The 15,353-nt window shown below is 30.1% G+C and overlaps 1 protein-coding gene across 2 annotated transcripts in view; it reads left to right on the top strand.

The window, feature by feature from the left end:
• The window catches only part of ko (Stork-head domain-containing protein knockout), a 364,781-nt gene that overhangs the window by 123,069 nt on the left and 226,359 nt on the right, over positions 1-15,353 (top strand). The window contains exon 1 of one of the 2 annotated variants that reach the window (XM_085952082.1): positions 13,335-13,475. The exons of the other annotated variant lie outside the window; for it this stretch is intronic. The gene's annotated coding sequence lies outside the window, so the exon portion shown is untranslated. Of the gene's footprint in view, positions 1-13,334; positions 13,476-15,353 lie in introns of those variants that run through there. 2 annotated transcript variants of the gene reach the window in all.

Below are 15,353 nucleotides of genomic sequence, written 5' to 3'. Positions count from 1 at the left end.
GTGTGTTCAAAACCTACTCGGTTAATTTTTTTCTATTTTTTTAATGCGATATGAAATGTTATCTGTACTCCGCCCTAATACAATATATGGTCCATGTAACGATTACGATATACTACTTGTCCAGTAAGTAACGGATGTGAATTTTCAAGAAAATCATTTCTTGTCACGGATATCACCATTCAAATAAATTTCAACTATAAAACTAATAGTGATTTTAACGTATCTATAATTAGCGTTATTTTGTAATAATTCGGCTGTATTAATAAATATTAACAAACACTAATATTAGTTTTTTTTAATACTTTTTACACAATTTAAAATATTAAACATAAAAAAATAATAACTTACGAAGCGTATTTTATTTCTTTCAATTACATGTATTTTTACCAAAACATGGCAGTAAAATACTAATACTAAACTGTATTATTCTCTCTTTGTCTATTTATGTTAGATGAGGATTAATGCGACTTTGAAATAATACTAACTCTAACTCTTACTAAAATAAATATATATATTATATGACTTCACTAAATATTATACAATATATACTCTAAATCAATTTTATTATCTTATTGAGGCACACAGATACTGAATGCTTTCAGGTTATTTCTTTCACGTATTTCTTCTCCCCATTGACGTATTTTGCTTTCTCCAGTCGCACCACTAATAAACACCATTTTTCAGACTATCCTCGTAGTCCAATGCATAATTTACTGGCTTTTCATACCAAGGGCTCGAGGAATCGAACCTAAATTTGGTGAGATCATAATGAATGTGATTCAAATTCTCAAGCATATATGTTTCTATGCTGTGTTTCACTATTATAGTATTAAAAATAGTTTTTCAAGGTTTCCTCAAATCAGAGTAGGTACCTACAATAATTAAATAATTAATTAAGTGTTTTGTTTACGAAATCCATTTTAAATTATCTACGTATGTCATTTTATTAGGAAATTCAAAATAATGTTAGTGTGAATTGTGCATATTGTATTAATTTAACTGTCGTTTACGTAGTGGAACTCTATTATAATGCTCGACTTTAACGGTTGGTTATAGTCAACTATTCTGACGATGGCCCAATAGCTTAAAACAGCTGCCTACGTAAATAACTCAATAAAGTAGAATTAACAAAAATAACTTTGTTTCAAAACCATTATTTGCATATTTTATTGAAATAAATATATTTGGCTTGCCGGTACGGAACAAAGTCGCATATTCAAGACACGTAGATACTGTGCTCAAAGAGACCTACCGGATAGTAACGGGGTGCCTTATACCTTTGTATGTCCTTAAACTTAGTATGCTTTTAAGAATTACCCCGATTTCTCTCTTATACCAAATTATAGCCTATACTAAGAATACTGCTCAAAAGAGGAATTCTGGATACGTCTAGAACAGGTATCGATTATGGAAAGCTAAGCTTAAATTTAAGAGAAACTTTTAGCGATAACTGTACCTTTTAGCATTTCGTATGAAGAGGACTGACTGGCTGTATGGCAATTGAGTCTAGCCTCAAGTATCTCGAAGAATGGGTAAAGCTTTACCACTCGGAACCAGTCTCAAGTACCGGTCATGGAAAGTCCCCAATAGACTGAACACTATATACACCGAACATAATATGACAAAACAGGGGTTCTCTGATAAATAGGGATTGCAATACCGAATGAAAATGTCAATACTGGTTTTTCGGTATTTCATATTGAATACCGGTATTAATACCGGTATTTCTTAAACATTAAAAAAACAGAAGTAGGTGGTTATCAATAACAATATAGCTATTAAAATATTATTTTATAGCAAAAACCGACATACCTACATTTATTATGTTGACATTTAAAAACATGTATTGATCATAATTGTAGAACAAGTGATTTTTCACAAATAATTTGAATATATTGATAATTTTAACAAAAGCCCTCAAAAGTTCATCAAGTGCAATAAGTCCGGCTGCAGGAAAAACTTATTAAATTCAACGCTTGTACAGTCATCAATGATTGTAGAATAATTGAACATTTTTGTCACGGATGTTTTCTATTTAGAAATAATATTATGATAATTCATCGCGACAATTACTTAATATAAATATATTTGATGAAATTTGTTTTATTATTTTTCACCTCTGTTCGTTTCACTCAATATAATTGCATTTTAGCAGCACATAATTTATAATTCATTTTCAAAAACGTAAACGAGTGTGCTTTCAAAACTGAACATTCCGGTATTTTGGATTTTTAAAACCGGTATTTCGGTATTGATAAATACTGGAATACCGGTCTTGAAATACCGGTATTGCAATCCCTACTGATGACACGTGAATTTTAGAACACCTATTTTCATGTAAACCATGCGTACTGACAGGATATTTCAATAATATCCAACAAACTAATGAAATTGTATTACCGTTGATAGCTTTTGGAGCGATACCTTATAGCCATTGGAAGACCCGATACGACGAAAAAGATTGGAAATGATTACTCTCAATGAATCTAAATCAGACTGATAAAAAGGGGTCCACACATTTCTCTCCATATGCATATGCCTCTGGCTTATTTGATAGATAGCCAATGATAGTTTAGTTCGTATTCTATACGCTTAATTGACCGAAGATTGATCACAGTCATACAATGTATACAAAACCCTATGTATTAATGCTTCATATTAGTCATGATTGAACTCCATAAATAGAATAATATAATCGAAATGTAGAGAGCGTGAGTTTTGTGGTTGGGATATTATTATTTTCAAGTGCGGACATCGCGCCTGAGTATCGTCGGACTTTTTGGAAAGCCATAAATGAATGAAACAAGTCAGGGACTTGTATGCCAACATTGATATAAAAATCATTCCTCATTAGATTTTTTTTGCTTTTTGAGTTATAAATCATTGTCCCTAAATTATCAATCTACAACTCTATACCTAGAATCTAGATTAACAATTATAAATACTTACTTCAAAATCACATGATGATACTTACTGACAAAATCATATCACATGATGATAAAAATGTAGCCTATTATAAATATTATGTTCAGCCACTGTCATAATAACATAAATATATTATCAGAAATAAATTGTGAGATCTGTTGGTAATCGGGGTATTATTATTTGTATCTCTACGTGAAAACATATATTATCATTTTGAAAAACCTTTTTTATGATAATTATATTTCTTGGTTAGCAAAAATAATGTATTTTTTAATAAAAGAACTTTACATTCTTATATATTGGGTAGGTAAATAGCTAGAAAGTTCATATTACTATCATTGCATTTCATTAAAATATATCACCGCATGACCATTATATCAAGAGATACTGAAAACATAGTGGTTTAGCAGAAACATGTTCAACGCAATAACGTCAAGGATTAAGCAGATTATCTACTCATACAGCAAAATGAGTTATTCACCCAGTAGTTGATCCAGAGTATCTAAATGATAGCTATAATAATATATGTGAATAAAATTATGAAACTAAGCTATTTATTATTACCACGGTTGACGTTTTATCGATAATCTATAATAATATTTCATCAAAAAATGAAAATGTTTTTATTTGTATCATAATAATATTATGTTACTACAGTTAAAAATAAAAACTCAGTAATCAATATGTACCTACTGTGTAATTAATATAATGGTACAAAATGTTTTTAAAAAAAAAATGGCCAAATTATTAAAATATATATTCAACAAAAAGTCTCTGTATGTATGACTTCATATCGAGGGGTCATTGAATTTCTCACCTCGTATCGAATTCGTATTGATTCAACGCAATATTATAACAATCGAGTGATAGAAATTTGATTTTTTTCAAATCTAATACGTAGGTATCTAACTCCGATCCATCCGCAAGGTCCGTTAATTATTGCATTTTTTATAGGGTTTAAATAGTATTAGCAATATAACATTACTCATAGTCTCTGTATACTCTTTTTTATTGCACGAATATAATAGAATATTTTACAGTGTTTAATATTATTTAATGTGACTTTAAATATAGCTTGAATATATTATAATGTTTTTAATATTTAATAAACCATTTCTTTTATTCAACGAATAATTCACATGATTTTGAGAATGTAACATTCCATATATTGAACATATAAAACACCTCAGATATATATACCCACTAGAAAAAATAATATTTGCGGGATATTGGCGGGATTTGAACCCGTATAACCACTGGTATTGCGCCACTGTACCCAATTATGCTATGAGCCTCCTATCCAATTGCGACAATTTAAACTAGTAGGTCCTACATGAAATGATTATCAAATTGCGTTATTATTAACCACCGTTTGTTTTTTTCTGAGTTTGATTTCTTTTCAAATTATGTATGTTCAATATATGGAATGTTACATTCTCAAAATCTGTGAATTATTCGTTGAATAAAAAAAATGGTTTATTAAAAATTGTTAGCAAGTTCAAGTAGACGTTATAACTAAAATATTTGGCAAGAGCCGGGCGTCGTTTAGTAATTAAGGTAATTAATATTCCTTAATTTAACACACAGAATCTAAGTTTTCAAGTTAGGTATATTCTTAATATTTAATTGAAATTTCATTTTCAAAGGCGTAGTATAAACATAGCATAGGTAGAAGGACTGTCTGGTGGGTTCCTGACATGAGGAATTGGTTATTATCGACTTAATTATCGTGATGGTTGAAGACTATTTCAATTTGGTCTTGAAGCTATGATAGAAAGCAGCGATAACATACAAACGCATTATTTTTTTTTAATTTCTTATACTTACCTTCATTCAACATAATATTATAAGTGGTCTAAATGTTAGTTTTCAACAAAATAGTAGGCATCTTTAAATTGTATTTTATTGCTAGATTTAATTTCTGTATATATTAAAAGTAATTTACTCTTTATTTTAAAATATCTTCTTCTTCTTTGGCCATATCCGCTCCTTAATTGGAGCATATGGACACCACGCGCCGCCTCCAAGAATCCCTGTCGCTCGCCGGTCTTCTTGCTTTTTTCCAGGTCAAACCAGCATCCCGTAGCTCCGCCGTATACACTCTGTAGATAGTATTTGGCGGTCTTCCAGGCCTTCCCTTCCTTCCAATCTAGTCGGCTTGAAGAACAGGCAAGCCAGGTTGAGGTTCTCTTCTGGCATCCGCAGCACGTGGCCGAGCCAGGTCAAACGTCGTCTCTTCACTCTCAGCGTGATTAGAGGCTGCGTGGTGCGTTCTCTTATCTTCTCGTTGCTCCTTAAGTCATACGACCGCAAATATACAAGTAGTTTATTTTATGCAATAATCGTTTAAAAATCATCAATTCATTAAATTAATGAAGTTTTGTCGTTTTATGTTTTTATTAAATCCGTCGAGCTTATTATAACATAAAATAAAGGAGCATAAATATGTAATCAATACGTACTTCATATAATATATAATATTCATATACATGTAGATTAATAATTATAATAACAAATCATTCACGGCATAATCGTATAACGGTGTCAAATATGTTTCACAAATTTTCAATCTACGTAGCCTTAAAAGATGTGTCCATTTTATATGAGGCTATCGACTAATGTTAACCAAGCTGTGAAGTGATATTTTCATTATAAACATAATTATTTTTGAATTAATTACTGAAAAAAATAGATAACTCATATCATCTATGTGAGAATGTAGTAGTCACATGATCACAATTGAAGGCTCTAGTGGCATTGCTAAAAATCAGTGAAAATCTTAACACGTGAGAAACATATTATTCTGTTAACGACATGTGAACTTAATCAAATACTTTAATACAATTGAAATATTGAAATACTCTTATTATAAATTGCCAAATATTTCCCAAAATTCAATTATTTCTTTCAAATATTGAGAATTTATACCAGATTCAAAAATGAAATAACGGATTTTCCGGAATTTTTAATTGGAGTTTAAGCCATAAGCTCTAAACAGATATTTATTTATTTGCCATTTAATAACAATACACATGATTATTTTCAATTGGAAACCCGTGACATTTTTGATTTGGGCCATCCATGATTCTGACTCCATATCTCTGATGTTTGACCTAACCAAATATATAAGTACCAGTTTTTTCAGTATATTTATCTCTCCGGGTTGTATCACATAAGCATTGAAGAGTCCGGCAAAAACAATTTTTTTAAAATCTTAAATCTGGTGCTCAATGATTATGGATTTTTTGGTTCGTTTAGCCGGCCATGAGACTCATTCGCCTCCAACACCACATTTAAAATGCGTCTAACCTCTTTATTTGCCTTATCTTTGCCGCCTAAGTCTTGGAGGCGTATCAGGAAAGCATGTCTACTAAAATGTAATTTCCAAAAGATCCTGAAAAAATGCTGTCTATACATCCTGTAACCACTGAAAATCCGATGTGACGAAGAAAAAGCAAATCTCATAGAATGTAGTATTGACGATTTTCTTCTTTCGTATCATTTCATGTATAGTATGCTTATTTTTATTTTGAATATTACCTCTAATTGCACGTTATAATTACATATTATGACAACTTGACAGTAAACCGATTTGTTTTACATTAAAAAAGAGCTTTTCTAGCACTTAAATAATTCATAAACTTACCGCTAGAGTTAATAACTATTTCTTGTAAAAAGGCAGACAAGATTCACATCGGATTGTATGTATAACTGATGAAAAATAAGAGTTTTCCGCTGACATCAATCAACACTTAAAATGTATATAACCCTGCCACCTAACATCGTTAAACTGATGAGAAGATAGTGATTTTAAATATTACTCTTAGTAACTATTTTATGGTATGTCATAATCATCATTAGCTGCTTCCATTACTCACAGTCTTTCGTGCTTCATTACCATGTATTTCCACCGAATTCAATCAGTTTTTCGATCCAGCAGTGCTATGGGTGTTTAATTCTTCTTGGGGTACTACATGACGTATGACTGCATCTATTATTGTTATTGATTCAACGAGAAATATATTTAGCGCATATTCGTGAATTTGGCGACATCTATTATAATATCGTACACTTGCCATTGCGTCGGTAATTTTCTACAAACACGTATCTCAAAAAACACTACTTTTCAGTAGAGGCAAAATAAATAACAACTTTATTCTCTCAGTTTTTAATTTTGAAATAAATTTTCTTCTATGAAATATCTATTTAGTATAGTTACACATATTTTCATGAAAAAAACTGTTATGTTTCTTTAATTTATCGCACTGTACTTTCGACCGATCAGTCATATTGTCGAAGATACGAGAATGCGTTGCAACTTTACTGTGAATATTACTACAGTAAACACGTATCTTGACTTAAGAGAAAATGCTTGAATATAATTACTTGTTGGAGTTCAGTATTCTGTATACTCATAACTCAAGATACGAGTTTATAATATTTAGAAAAGTCTTTTATTGTGATACGAGTTTTTATAATTGCTTAAATCTATTATGTTATAAAGTATGTTTTGAGATACGTGTTAGTGGAATATGTGCGTATTCAAATTCTGAATTTATTACATCAAACAACTCAAAACTGACAAAAATTGAGATACGTGTTTGTAGAAAATTACCGACGGTTGTTTTCTTTTGTGGTCATATAACTTTATGTCTAGAATGACAAAATGTATATCAAAGAAATAGGCTAAGAAATTCAATACATTTAATATAATTTTGATTGTAATCCTGTTTACATTAAAATATAGAATTTCTTTATCTTTTGCTGCATACGAGTGTCAAATAATGACACTTTGAAATTATTTTGTTACTGTTTTGGTACAAATCTTTACCCATGAAATGAGTGATAGATAATTATTTGATGCATGTAGAATGTAATTGTATAGATGTAGTTGTGTGGTAAGTAGATGTAAGTAGTTAAGTTTGTTGGCTGCGGTCGGAGTCAGTTAAAATGTCATTATTCATTTTCTTTGCTCACTGCCTAGGTCAGTGGTTTCGATAACATATTATTATTTTATCAGATAATCTTGTTTAAATAAAGCATTGATTGTTGCCATCAACGAAAATTTTAAGTATTATTTTCTTCAGATAAAGTAAACATTCAGATTTTTTTTCGTATTAATACGTATTAATTAAAACTATAATAACTTTACCACTTACTTGACGTCAGAATATTTAAACTTTGTCCATTTTATTAATTAAAATAATTTATTTTCTTAGTATAATTTCATTTCGATATAACATAATTAAATAGTCTACTTATAATATAGTACGTATAGCATGCGCAAGTTAATCATTATGATTATCTCTTTTCATCATAGTAATGAATCACTATACGTTTATTACATAAAACTTCATATTCAACATTTTTAATCTAACCATAATTTCGTATACTTATATATAACTATCCGTGATTATTGCACTTTTTCTGGTTATACGTTTGTTAATACCCTTAATTCTGCTTAAGTGATACTTAAGAAATATAAATTGTGTATATTCCTACCAAAATAGATGTTTCGCAATGTATATGATTTTTTTCCGACCATGTCCGGTCCTAATAAGATCATATAGGCCTCCACAGGGTAGAGGTTTGTATTAACAGATTTTTTTGAAATGAATGTTAGCCACTTGCTCATCCTATTTGGTCCATACTCCGACTCATACACAAATTGAAAAACAATATCTGTACTTGCCAGACCCGGGATTCGAACTTGGAATTCACGACGCTATAGGCCGTCGCTTCAGCCACGCGGCCATCGTGGGTGTGAAAAATACTTTCATGATATTATAAACGCAAAGTAAACGTACCAGAAATTTTTGCACCACGTCACATATTCTAAATAAGGATCTAATATGGATAAAGACTAAGAAAAGGTTTGATCTACAAAATGGAGCCAAATGACTTGCGCGAGTGATTAACAACTATTCCTCGTAAAAAGTATGTTAATATAACATCCACTCTCTAGACGCCCACATGCTTCTTTTAGGAGCGGACGTGGTAATTATTTACTTTTATACATAATTTACTTATGAAATATGTATGTATATAAACTCAGAAATAAATATTTCTTAGTCATACTTGATATTGTTTGCAATGTAAATGAAATACCGTTGTCGTATAAAATTAAAATGATTCCATTATAATATACCTGATGAACACAAAGATAATATACAATAATAAAATAAATCATATAGTAAAATGTTTACTGAATCCATTAAAAATAACATTGCTTATTCTTTAAAAATCTAGTTGTATTATTAAGAATGTTTTACAGATAAATAAATACAAATGGTAATATTAGCCGACAAGCTAAACATAGACAATATTTTTTAGCGATATTAATCACCGGATAATACATTTTCTTACAGTAATACGGCAGATGTTTAATAAGTTTTTTTTTCTGATAATATATAAAATAAGTACCTACATGATATTTTTTTCACTATTGAAACGAGGTCCCAGAATGGTCCGCAATCCAATGGACCCAAACCGCATAATTCTCGTCAGCTTTACTTCACGTTGTTTCGTTTTGTCTTATTTGAAGTCATACGTTTATAATATGAACAAGCGTCATTTTAAGTATGTAAGTGAGATGGAAGAGGTTAAAGACCCGAATAATATTATTTCAACCGTAAAATAGCATTAAGTACTCACTCTCTAATCTTTCACTACATTAAAAGTAATATTATTGATGTGGTGTACCGAGCATTCTGCTTTTTTTGGACACACTAGAAGAAATATCTGCATAATGAAATTACTTAAAATAGCAAGGCTTCTTGTAATAATAATGGAAAGTATAATAGTGTTCATGAAATAACAATTCAAAAAATCTACTACATAATAAGAAACTTCAAGAGAGAGAGAGAAATCTATTATAATATTTGAATCGCTATGTAAGTAGGTATATGAATCTGAATTAAAATTAAATGAATAGTATTTCCATAATTAGTAAACATCTTAAATTATAAGTTCAAATAATTGATGCTTATAACTTGGCAAGAAAAATAAGTGAATATCTACTATAATGAAAATAGTGAAAATATATATACCTAAATACGTATATAAAAATGACACTATAAGTACAAGGGAGTATACTGAATTTATAAAACACCCTCTACCTAAACTTTTCCACACGCCAGTAGAATATATTATGTACTAATAATCGAAATGATTTTGACCCTATTATTGGCACAACAAATGGTAAGTTGGTTCTTTACATTGGGATGATAAATAATACTCGATGCTGTCAATGCTTATTAAGAATACATAGCGCACTGTTAACATTAATCGCACAGTCTTATTTACACCACGTATACGTTGGGGAAAAAATAAATATAGCTACGAAATTCTAAAGTATAGTATCAATAATTATAATATGAAAGCCTTTGCTAAATGAGACCTGTGGTATATAGGTGGGTACCTAATAAGATTTAACATATCTTAAAGACATTTTTAGTAGAATTAAAAGAAAAAAATATTTTATAATACTTACGAACATGTAGACACTTATTGAAAAAAATAATTTAAAATCTCATTTAATATGTTTTATATGAAGTAAAATATTTTCGACCGTTTAGGGTAAACGAATGATGTAGAAAACGGGATATATCCGACAGCGTTGATTCATTGACACATTATCTACAGGAAACAACTTTTAAAACAACCATATTTTACAATATTACGTTAACTCGTTAAAAACTAGTAGATAATGCGTGTTATTGTTAAATAAATTATGCTTGTACATAAAATCATAGACGAATCTTTCAAAGTCCTCATTAAATTTCACGGAAAATACTTATTATGAACTACTTATTTAGAAAATTTTGTAAATAAACCAAATTATATGTAGGTGGGTATTATATTATATACCCATGGTGGCCGCGCGGCTTAAGCATTTAACTAGCACGCCGTGGGTCTCAGGTTTGAATCCTGGGTCTGGCAAGTACACATATTGTTTTTCAATGTGTGTGTGAGTCAGGTTATGGACCTAATAGGTTGAGCAAGTGGCTGACATCTATTTCTCGTAAAAAACAAAATCTGTTAATACAAACCTCTACCCTGTGGATTGGACATAGTCGAAAAAAAAATTATATTGAATATAATATTTAATTCGGTTTACATTCTCGGGACACATGGCATTCACAAGGTCGCTGCCATATTTTCTAAGTCCCACTTTCTTTATCGCTTACTTATTATGTATAATAATATTATACGCAGTATAAATGTATCAAAAATAAGTATGTTATAAACTAAAAAAAAATATTTACGTATTATAACACTTTTATGAATTAATGTTTGAGTTTGTGTATAATAATCTAAATATATTACACGTATCTAATTAATTCAAAAAGTGGCTCAAAAAGGCAATCATTGATGTTATCAGAAATTTGTACGACAAAAAACTATGAACTACCGTTATTGAATCTTTTTTTTTATTCTACTCTAACATAAACTTTTTTTACAGTTACTCTTTTAATGTATTGCAAATTTTATAATGAGTAGCCATTTAATCTTTACTGACACCTCCGTGTCACATTTGCATATTTTGATCATACATACTTTTGATCCTTTTTACAGCTAACCAAACTTATTTAAAAAAATCACAAAATAAAAAATATATATATACATAAATAATACACACGTATTATTATTATTATTATTATTATTACAACCCACTAATAATCATACATACTGAAATCAAATTGCACTTCTTCATTTAATAAACTATGTCTACGTACCAAACTATAGATAATATCCTTATTTGTTACCTCATTACTGAGGATCGTGGTGAACAGTTCTTAATCTACTCAAGATTCTGCTATAGTTTCTATGGACTCGGCTGTGTAGATTATACACACCAATGTATATTCTGTCCCATTCTTGATTTGATCGAGTCCAGTGAGCATCACAGATAGATGTCTATCGTTTATAATTATGTTTTTAATTATTTATTTGTTTAAATTCCTGGATTTTTATCAACTGTATAATACCTAGCATCTTCCATTAACAGTAAGTTCGACATTAAAAGAAGAATTGTACTAGATGATACATGTCGCTTCGGTTTAATAAAGGTGCTACTTTCCAAGACATTAAACCGACACTTGAAATGTATTTTGTACAGAATACGAGACCAGTTATCATGAATGGCTCGGAAACCTGGTACATAACCAAAAACATGGCAAGATTGTTGAGCTCATTTGAGCAGAGCGTACCGCATGGTATATTCAATAACACACAATTGGTATGAATACGAAGATACAATTACGAGTTGTACAATTTAGGCCTGCAAATCGTACAGCCCATCAAAATGGGTCACTTTAGATGGCTGGGCCATATACGCATAATGGACGAGTCACGCATGTCAAAGTAACTGACATTCGGAAATTCAGAAGGCAAACGAAGACCTGGCCAACCTCGTATAGAATATATGGATATTGTCAAGTTGGATTTTAAGATCTTGAGCTTTATAAGCTTAAGACAGGCCTGAATGGTGGTAGATGGTGGAGGAAGCCACGACTCACATAGGATTGTAGCACCAGGAAGAAGATGAAGTAATAATATTTAATTTTGGTGCAAAAATTATAATGGAAAATAACCACAATTATAGTAATTCTAAAAGTAGTAATAAAAATATGGTCGAATACGAATACATACGTGTTTAAAAGTTGAAACACGTAATAAAAAAATATTTCAGACTATTGCAAATCTGTAATATTGTAAATCTGTATCGGTAAAAAGCACATTTCTATGCAAAATTATAGTCAAAGTAGTTCCTTCATTGATTTAAAATGTATGAGTACCTACTTGGATACATCTATATTATTCTCAGAATATATTATTACATAATATTATTCATTTGAATATTTTATGAATTCCTCCTGCGTTTGATCTCTAGATTTATTCAATGGAATCAAGACAAACAGATAAAGATATCTCATTCTTGTCATGTCATATTTTATTCTAAATAAACATTCACGATGCGTATTAAATAATAAGTATCAAAAAATCGAAAGCATAGAACAATACACACTGTTTCTTTTTAAGTATTCAGAATAAAAATAAATAATTTATAGGCAGCATCTAATCTAAGATAAAAAGGTATGCCATATGTTTAAATTAGTTTAATTTATTCGCGTTACTTAACGTATTATAGCCTCAATGTGAATGATTATAAATTCATTTCCTTTATAGTTTTTTTAGAGTCCCTTGTTGAAACGAATTCGATTTTGGCACTCCCATGAAATGTCACTAGCCAATTCTGGTTTCACGTTTTTTTTTCTACTGACTGTCAAAGCCAAAAAAAGCTACGATTTTTTATTGCATGTTTATCCTAGATCACCATATTACATCACGTCGCTAATTGTTTGACGTGTTTTGTCTCTATGATTCACCTTAGTAAGAAATGTGACACAGTTGTACTCGAGCTTTGGAAGTTATCGGTAACCTCGATCTATAGTTTCATTATCAGTTTGTCGTGAAATATTGTTTACAATAATAATTATTTGGTTAACTATACATACATACTAACAGTGAGACTAATTTCTCAAGCGGTAAGTGCATTTTGACACAGTAACAAAAATAAATCAAGTGAGATACTTTCTACATATTTAAAAAAAAATCAAACCAGGCACTATCTACCTACGTCATACCAACTCTAAAAATATAAAATCAAATATTTGTTTTAAAAAGAAATTATTTTTCCTATATTGTTTAATACATATAGTATATGTATATAGATAACATTTAAACTTACCTATTAGACAAACCATTGAAAAAAATGTTGGTACATAATATATATTATTTAACGTGGGGGAGATTCGGCATTTTTTTCAAATTCAAATTAATTTATTTTACAAATAATGAGCATGGCAAATTATAAATTCAAAGCGTTCACGACATGACATGAAGTGTCAACAAATTTTCAAATGAAAATACAGGGTAATATAATATAATACATTAATAAAATAAGAAATAAAATATTAAAAATAAAAGTAGATAGAAGCACACAGAGTGAACTAAGTTGATAGACCCTATCTTAAAAATTTATCAGACAACGTCCACCTAAATTCGCCATCAAGTACCTAATTGAAATAATATATCAATATCCGAAGCGATATAGTTAATAGTTAGTTCGGCACCTTGGGAGAACAAACAACGGATACCCTCGATTCCTAATATAATTATCAGAGACACACAAGCCAATACTAACAAGAATGGCGGAATTTGCATTTACGCTGCGTAAATAAGTCGGAAAAAATATGTACGAGCTAAATAAAGATCCCCTTTGAGAAAACCAACCTAAAAAGTATTCATTCCGACATTCCTACTAAATACGTATCTAGTGTTTTAATAAATTAGTAAACCTCTCTCCCGAAATGCGATGGACGTGAGTTTAAACCCCATTTGATCCAATATTTTTTTTAACATTTACGTTTCTGAGGTTATTCTAAATTACATACATTTAATAAAGCATGTTAAATTCCTAAATAAATTGTATTTAGCCTCTAGCGAAAATAATTGAATTTAAATGTTCTTAATTTATTATACCAAGTCCAGACCGAGAACATTTGTACGCGAACATTTAGATAGGTATGCGGCAGAATAAAAAAATGTAATATACATAGTGCCTAAATGTTTTTTGTAGTCCAGTGCGTAAGGCGCTGGCCTTTCATCCGGGAGCTCCGGGTTCGACCCCGTTGAGGTCACAATATATGTATGTGATTCTCTCAAAGCCTGGTTGTTTGTGATTGTTTCACTTATTTTACTGATTACACTACTGTTTCGTCATACTACTGTCATTGGGCCTCATGGTATGTGTTAGTGTTAAAAAAATATATATTTTAGTTTATATCACAGCCGTATTAAAAAAAAAATATAGCGTTCACTCACATATTATTATTGTGTATGTTGGTCTAGAGTAGCTAGACACTAGAAAGATTATTATTTTAAAACAGTTTTTTTAATTGTACTTGTCATGTGCAGTAATAAAAAAGCATTTCTTTATTTTATTTTTTATGATCATTCACTACTCATATGATAAAAATAATTTATCATCTTTTTTAATTGTTAGATTAATAAGTATTGACTTTATTTTTTTGCATGAACTGGGTATGGTAAGGTAGGTAACTGTTTTATTCTGTGCAGCGAACTACATTCAATACGTAAATCATTCTCGATTAAAACAATCAAAATATGTTATCAACGATACTGGATTAGAAAATTTGTTTGAGTACCTCTCATGACGCCGGCATCAATTGTAATCAGCCGACAGTTAATCTCTTTTGACCATTGTTTTTGCGAAAGATTAATTGCTTGTCGGATTAATGTTCTCATGGACAGATGCAGAGAACGCTTAACTTTCGACACCATTGTGTGTCTCGTTATTACTCTGATTTTGTGCAATTTAAATAAACTAATTTGCATTTTCA

Source organism: Rhyacophila brunnea, unplaced genomic scaffold, assembly GCF_057557595.1.
Source record: "Rhyacophila brunnea isolate RB1 unplaced genomic scaffold, BYU_Rbru_1.0 scaffold_3, whole genome shotgun sequence".
NCBI classification, from domain to species: Eukaryota; Metazoa; Arthropoda; class Insecta; order Trichoptera; family Rhyacophilidae; genus Rhyacophila; species Rhyacophila brunnea.
The sequence above is the reverse complement of the archived record's forward strand: the minus strand, read 5'-3'. Positions and strand labels throughout refer to the sequence as shown.